Here is an 8,271-nt window from a genome sequence, read left to right as displayed (position 1 = left end):
TTAACTAAATTGGTTTAAAATCAATGCAAGTTAAAGAGGTGCAACTTGTGCATGTACACAAGGCCTAAGCCTTCTGTAGAAGGTTAGGGGAAAGGCATCAGTGAAAGATGAAGAAGCAGGGGGACCAGATTTTCAAAAGCATTTAGGTGCCTAAAGATGTAGATAAGCGACTAGTATAATTTTCAAAAGCACCTGAGCACGTAAGTCCTATTGATTTCAGTGAGTTCAGCCCCTGAGCACTTTTGAAAATCCTATAAGGTTCCTATCTGCATCTTTAGATGCCTAAATGCCTTTACAAATCTGGGATGAAGTCAGAGGTGAAAGTAAGCCAGTACGGGCCAGTACAGAGTACCGGCAATAGCCAGTAGGCTGTGCCAGACCGGACTGGCTTCCCCGGTGGTGATTTAAAGGGCCCGGGGCTCCAGCTGCTGTGGGGACCCCCAGCCCCTTTAAATCTTGATTTAAAAGCCCTGCCTCTTCCAGTTGAGGCCACGCCCCGCTCAGGGCTCCAGTGTACTGGTAAGTCCTTTAAATTACTTTCGCCCCTGGCTGAAGTCTATAGTAAGAGCTTGGAGGAAGGACAAGGCTGTGGGTGAGAAAGGCTTCAATTTTGAGAGGCTGTGGATCTGGGACATGGATTTACCTCCTCTGAAGTTGTAATGCACTGTATATATGCTAAGAATTACTATCATATTAAGTTAAAAATGATCATTCTGAATTGTGGGACTATCTTCCCATCCCACACTACACAAAGCACCCAAGCTCCACCCTCCTGGCTTTTGATGTCAGAATTCCTTTCTTCTATATTTAATAACAATTATGTTTAATTTTGAAAGCACAGTGAAACTTGTACTACCTGGCCACTGGGCAAAAATCAATGGCCTAGTTAATGATGGCCTATAAATAATGGCATTGGAAACCTTGAGGTGATCCTTACTGTAAGTTTGACTCTAGCACTTTACATTCTACTAACTTCTGGACTGCCTTAAACTTCCTTACCAAAGATATGTTGATTTTGCTTTTTAGTGATTATGAGTGGGAAGCAAGACACCTATAACAAATAGTTTTATTTCCAGAAGCAATTGAATGTTGAAATGAATACTGCCACCCTCTGGTTAGATGCACTGACAGATTTTCATGCAAACTATTAGTGCAATTTAAAAATACTCGGTGTAGGAATCAGATACTGAATTTTAGTGATTAAAATATCCACTGGGGGGGGGGGCTTTTGATGCAGATTGTACCACAAAGGATTTGAGTTGAATCTACAAGATCACCTCAGAATTATTTTGGTATACAGGTAAGTGAGTTTTGCTATGGGAAAATCTTTCTCTCTCAATCCAGCTCTGTATTAAAAATAGAAAGGAAGTGGCTGTAGAAAGATTAGCCTTTACAAATCTAATCTAACACAGAGAAACATGATTATTTGCACTTAAACTCCAGAATGCTGCGATCATTCTTCTTCTCAATAACAACATAATTCCTGAGCTAAACTGAGAATTCGTATCAGTAATGTAAATTCTAGCATTAGTTGTTGTTATTAGAAAAACTTGTCTAAGAAGATTCTTGTTTTTTTAAAAGTCTGTTTTGCAAATGAAAGTGCCAGCAGGCTCTGTTAATAGTGCTTACTAAGGAAAGGTGGTTTGGTAAATAAGGCACAGAAGAAGGCGTTGGGAGACTGGGGTTCTGTTTCTTGCCAGTGACAGATTCCGTGTGTGAGCATAGGAAAGTCATAAAACTCTTCTATATCTCAGTAGGAATAATAATAGGATGCCAGGGGAGTGGGAATATTCAGGAGCCATCTGAGCACCCTGAGCCAGCTGCCTCTCACTTCACAGCCTCTGATTCAGGGGTAGGAAGCATGACGCACTTCAGCTATCCTCAGCTAATGAATGACTCCTGGGGGAATCACAGCCCACTGAAAAGTTTAGGGTTGCTGTAAGTTTAGAGCTGTTCTATCCTGTACCTAGACAGGGATTTGGGCTTCCTGTCGGTCCTGCTTCTGCCCACTTACAGGCATCTTGTGAAACTTCACATGTAGGCCTCTTGAGCACCTCCTGTGGAAGGCAGCATGTAAATAGAAAGTATTTTTGTTTTCAACAATTGCGTCTGATTTCACTGTCGTCTAATTAAATCACAACATCACAGTCCTTAGCTACTATAAGCCAGGAATAAATCCACTGATTTTAATTCAGGTTTCAGAGTAGCAGCCGTGTTAGTCTGTATCCGCAAAAAGAAAAGGAGTACTTGTGGCACCTTAGAGACTAACAAATTTATTTGAGTATAAGCTTTCGTGAGCTACAGCTCACTACAGTTGCATTCAGTGGAAAATACAGTGGGGAGATTTATATACACAGAGAACATGAAACAATGGGTGTTACCATACACACTGTAACGAGAGTGATCAGGTAAGGTGAGCTATTACCAGTAGGAGAGCGGGGGTGGGTGGGAGGGGGGAACCTTTTGTAGTGATAATCAAGGTGGGCCATTTCCAGCAGTTGACAAGAAGTCTGAGGAACAGCGGGGGGGGGAAATAGTTTTACTTTGTGTAATGACCCATCCACTCCCAGTCTTTATTCAAGCCGAAGTTAATTGTATCCAGTTTGCAAATTAATTCCAATTCAGCACTCTCTCCTTGGAGTCTGTTTTTGAAGTTTTTTTGTTGAAGAATTGCCACTTTTAGGTCTGTAATTGAGAGACCAAAGAGATTGAAGTGTTCTCCGACTGGTTTTTGAATGTTATAATTCTTGACATCTGATTTGTGTCCATTTATTCTTTTATGTAGAGACTGTCCGGTTTGGCATGGCAGAGGGGCATTGCTGGCACATGATGGCATATATCACATTGATAGATGTGCAGGTGAACGAGCCTCTGATAGTGTGGCTGATGTGATTAGGCCCTCTGACGGTGTCCCCTGAATAGATATGTGGACACAGTTGGCAACGGGCTTTGTTGCAAGGATAGGTTCCTGGGTTAGTGGTTCTGTTGTGTGGTGTGTGGTTGCTGGTGAGTATTTGCTTCAGGTTGGGGGGCTGTCTGTAAGCAAGGACTGGCCTGTCTCCCAAGATCTGTGAGAGTGATGGGTCGTCCTTCAGGATAGGTTGTAGATCTTTGATGATGTGTTGGAGAGGTTTTAGTTGCGGGCTGAAGGTGATGGCTATGGTAATGGTGTTCTATTGTTGTTTTTTTTTTTTTTTTTTTTTGGTCCTGTCCTGTAGTAGGTAACTTCTGGGTATTCTTCTGGCTCTGTCAATCTGTTTCTTCACTTCAGGAGGTGGGTATTGTAGTTGTAAGAACGCTTGATAGAGATTTTGTAGGTGTTTGTCTCTGTCTGAGGGGTTGGAGCAAATGCAGTTGTATTGTATATTTTGGCTGTAGATAATGGATCGTGTGGGGTGGTCTGGATGAAAGCTGGAGGCATGTAGGTAGGCATAGCGGTCAGTAGGTTTCTGGTATAGGGTGGTGTTTATATGACCATCGCTTATTAGCACCGTAGTGTACAGGAAGTGGATCTCTTGTGTGGACTGGTCCAGGCTGAGGTTGATGGTGGGATGGAAATTGTTGAAATCATGGTGGAATTCCTCAAAGGGCCTCTTTTCCATGGGTCCAGATGATGAAGATCTCCTCAATGTAGCGCAAGTAGAGTAGGGGCATTAAGGGATGAGAGCTGAGGAAGCGTTGTTCTAAATCAGCCATAAAAATGTTGGCATACTGTGGGGCCATGCAGGTAGCCATAGCAGTCCCGCTATTTGAAAGTATACATTGTCCCCAAATGTGAAAACAAAACAAAAACAAACAAAAAAACTTAAAAAACAGACTCCAAGGAGAGAGTGCTGAATTGGAATTAATTTGCAAACTGGATACAATTAACTTCGGCTTGAATAGAGACTTGGAGTGGATGGGTCATTACACAAAGTAAAACTATTTCCCTCCCCCTTCCCCCCCCCCCCGCTGTTCCTCAGACGTTCTTGTCAACTGCTGGAAATGGCCCACCTTGATTATCACTACAAAAGGTTCTTCCCCCCCGTCCCCCCCCCCCCCCCGCTCTCCTGCTGGTAATAGCTCACCTTACCTGATCACTCTCATTACAGTGTGTATGGTAACACCCATTGTTTCATGTTCTCTGTGTATATAAATCTCCCCACTGTATTTTCCACTGAATGCATCCGATGAAGCGAGCTGTCACTCACAAAAGCTTATGCTCAAATAAGGTGCCACAAGTACTCCTTTTCATTTTAATTCAGTTACTCCCAGACAAAATCTGTATGATGTCAGAACTAAGTCTTTCACTTTTCTCTGAAGAGTAGCATGTTGCAGATTGTATAACGTTTACATACACTGATTGATTTAAATGGTGCTTATATAATGATGATGAGAGATTCTATGGGGTGCATCAAAAGGTATTCCAGAGATGTGATCCAGGAACTTGATAGACCAGCTGGCAAAGGTACAGATAGAGTGCATCAGAATTACAGTGAACTTCTGGGTCTGGTATGTACATTCTAGTTTACCAAAGAGTGTCATGTCATGTGAAGTCTCAAATGAAAGCCAGCATCATGCTGGTCATCAATATCATTGCAAAATGCATGCCCAGATGCTGTGTAAGGAGTTATGCATATATATTGAAAATTATGTTCTTAAAGTCTGTATCTAGGGACTGATCACCAGAAAAGGTGAAAAACAGGTTTTCTGTCAGGCAAGAAATATTTATCTGTCTATCTGTTTACATGTACATTAAGTATTGTGCAGTTCAGAGTAGGTCTCCTATCAACAGTCTAAACCAAATGCTAATGAAGGATTGTAAAACTTCAAAAGGAGAAAAGTAACAGGAAGAAGAAAACAAAGGAAATAAAGGGAGGCCCCTATCTTGAGGTGCATATCAAAGGTTTGATGTAGTATATTTAGAGGACAAAGAAGACACTCTGGCTTCCTTCACTCAGGAAGCAAATGGACAGCAAGCTTGCTCCATGAAAGAAAGGTTGAACCAGACAGGTGGAAAAAAAAAAGGTGGGGGGGGACTTTGGGTAAGCTAATCTCCTGTCTAAAGAAGCTTAACTTGTTAGTTAAGTTTAGTCTCTAGAAAGCATGTTATAATTTTGTATTCAATGTAACCATTTGTTTCCAATATTCTTACTCACTAGCTCTCTGTTCTTTGATGATAAACTGTGTGTGTGTGTGTGTGTGTGTGTGTGTGTGTGCGCGTGCGCGCATGTACAAGCTGGTGTGTACTGTTCTTTTGAGAACAGCAGGCCTGCTTAATCTATGAGAGTTCAGTGGATAAAGGGCTGAATGGTACAGAGAATGCTTGGATTGTGCTATTGGTGTGTGCCTATGGCTAACCTGTACAAAGGGAGCAAGGCCTGCAGAGGCCTCAGAGGTAATGTTTGTGGTGCCAGAGGCTGGTGGTTTCAGGGAGCTGACCCTAAGAGAGAGATTTAATAATAACACACATGGGTCTATATAATACAAAGCAAAGTAAAAAGAGAATACAGGCTTTGTGCTACAACATGGAAAAGCTATTGTCAATATAGTTTTTATTCAGTGCTCAATTGAGTATTTCTAAAGGTTTGTTGAAGATAACGTTATCAAGTAGTTTAGGCCCCCAAAATTATTTTTTTTTAGAGTTCTGATATGAATACTGATATTTCATAATGTTAGGAAATAGAAAACAGTCTCTTCTGATTGTAAGGATCACTGTAGTGTTGAAACTACAACCATGACAGTACTATGCTAGCCTCTGAGAGACAGAATGTCAAAATGAATATGAACTGAACATGAAATGGATCAGTGTCGCTTCATTGTTCAAGCTGAAATGCAGAATGGTTAAAACTAAATTCAATTTTTAAAATTCGCTCAGGTTGAATAACCTCAGATATTGTTAGTGACATCCAAGTAAGGTAATTTTAAAAATATTACTTTTATTTCTACAGTCCCTTTATATGCATGTAAGAGAAAAAAGACCAGACAAATTCTCTTTAACCATATCTTCCCTACAGGGGTAGACTGACCTGATTTGCAGTGGCTCCTTTTTTCTCTTGGTGAGAGCTTCCACTGGGTTGTATGAATAACTGCTCACCCACTGTTGTCACACCTGGGACCACGCAAAGCTCTGATCAGCATTTCTCTATATCAATGTGTATGTCCTCATTCTAATGATACTCCACTCTACATTTTCCTCACATCAGATCCAGATTTCATCATTTCTCTAATTACCCAGAGAATGAGTTTGATTGAGTTTTAGCTATATGCTTTCAGACAATCTAGACAAGACTGAATTAATCCTAGTTGGATTGGGATTACATTTGGATGGATGGTGCTGCATCTGCCCTTTCCATATTCCCCTTTCCAACTACCTTCCTCTCTGATGCGGTCTTTGACACATTTATTCATACCTTTGGCTGCAGGATTGCAGATCACATGTAACAGGTTGGCAGGTGCTAGCAAGCTGCATAAAAAGGCAGAGGTCTTCTGCCAACTCTCCCTTGCAGCCAGAACAGGTGTATAAAAGCCTCAAGACAAAAGGGTTTCAGTTCTCTCCCTGGCAGAAGGAACTTGGGATGGGGGACAGAATGATTGGGGGCTTCTTTTGGTTGACAGTAACCTAAGACATAACTCATTTGTGTGTGTTTACCTGCTTTACCCTCATTCATTTTTTTGTTTATAATAGAAAACCCCCTATTTTCAGGAAAAATCTTTAGCTGAAGTTTATGTTTCTTGGTGGACAAGTTAACAAGACAGACAAAACCCAGGAAAGGACATATTTGAACCAGATCCAACATGTGAGTATATCACAGAAATGCCTCTTGGAAGTTCAGATTCTTACAGATGTTGCTGTTTGATTCTTATGCATTTGCAAGGAATTTACATCTGTGCTCAGAACTCTGCATGGGGTAGCCATTGCCTTCTGCGTAACATCCAGGGTTCTGGTTATGATATATAAAAAACATTGTTGGAACCCAATTATTCAAGAAATAACTTCTACTCCTATATTCTTTTTCTGTCAATTTCTGGATAATAGTCTCTAGGCCCAGCACCTAAGTTTCTTAGAGGATACCCTCACATGTTGACCTTGCATTTTCTCACAGTTCACCCAGAGCCAGTGATTGGCAGACTTCAGCATGCTCTGTAAGTTGCCTTTTCTTATGAAGGCTAATTGAACCTTTTAAAAGGTCTTTGAAGAGAGATCATTTGGGCTAACAGTGTAGCCACTGGGCATTTGCCTGCTGTATGTAGAAGGTATTGTTTAATTGTAGAGCTATGTTTGAATAAGGTAAGATGTCCAGATACCATGGAGATGAGTGCTAAACACAGCTATATAAGCGAATAAACCAATTTAATAACATCTTGGACACATTGAGGCTTAATTAACAAATCTTTGTAAACTGTTATATAAATGCAAATACATTAACATTAAATACAAGAAATAGCAGACTATGGGCAGAGTGAGTGGATAGGCAGATCCAGCCCAGTGTTCCAACCCCACTTCCCAAAGTACATGGGTAAATTTGGGGCCGTGTTGTCTGGAGCAATCCAGTCCTCAGTTAGCCTGAATCTGTCCCTAAATACAACTGTCCACAGCTTTTACAAATGATTGTTATACAGTGGCAGATTTTCTAGATTAAGAATAATCTGATTTATATAACAAACTCCTGTGTCCCTGACTCATCAGATAAAGGACAAGGACATTTTGTTTTAAAAAGGACTAATCCAGGGATTGAATCGTGATGGAAACCCAGTTTCATCTGTGCTTCCTATCACAGTCATAGCAATGGCCATGCCTGCTTCTATACTCCCTGCTCTCCCATGCAAAATAAATGCAATGACAAGAAATAAACCTAAAGGGACAGCATGAAGCAACAGCTGGAAATCACTATGCTAAGGCATAGGAGACATCCAAAGCAGTGATCTATGGATCAGATTAAGGCAAACCTCTTAAAGCTGCAGGATAAGGCAAACCCCAGAGCCAAAACCAGAGCAGGAGAGGGGACGTCTCAACTAGGCTGAGCAGAAATTGTGTGTATATATATATATATATATATATAGCAAAGGTCACAGAAGTGGATGCCCCCTGGCCATGCCTTACAGAGAACACGGAGCGGAAGGAGGGATGTTGCCGCTAAAAGTAAAAGCAACGGGGCAGAGCTGAGAATAACTTCGCTAGAACTACCCTCTTCCTTCCTCAGTCCGGGTCCCACTGCATCCTCCCCTCCATCCGGCCTGGACAGCGTCGCCTCCTCCCCTGGCTGCAGACGAGACCCTTAGCCGAGGGAG

Source organism: Dermochelys coriacea, chromosome 9 (assembly GCF_009764565.3).
Source record: "Dermochelys coriacea isolate rDerCor1 chromosome 9, rDerCor1.pri.v4, whole genome shotgun sequence".
Taxonomy (NCBI): Eukaryota; Metazoa; Chordata; order Testudines; family Dermochelyidae; genus Dermochelys; species Dermochelys coriacea.
Note: the sequence above shows the minus strand (reverse complement) of the source record.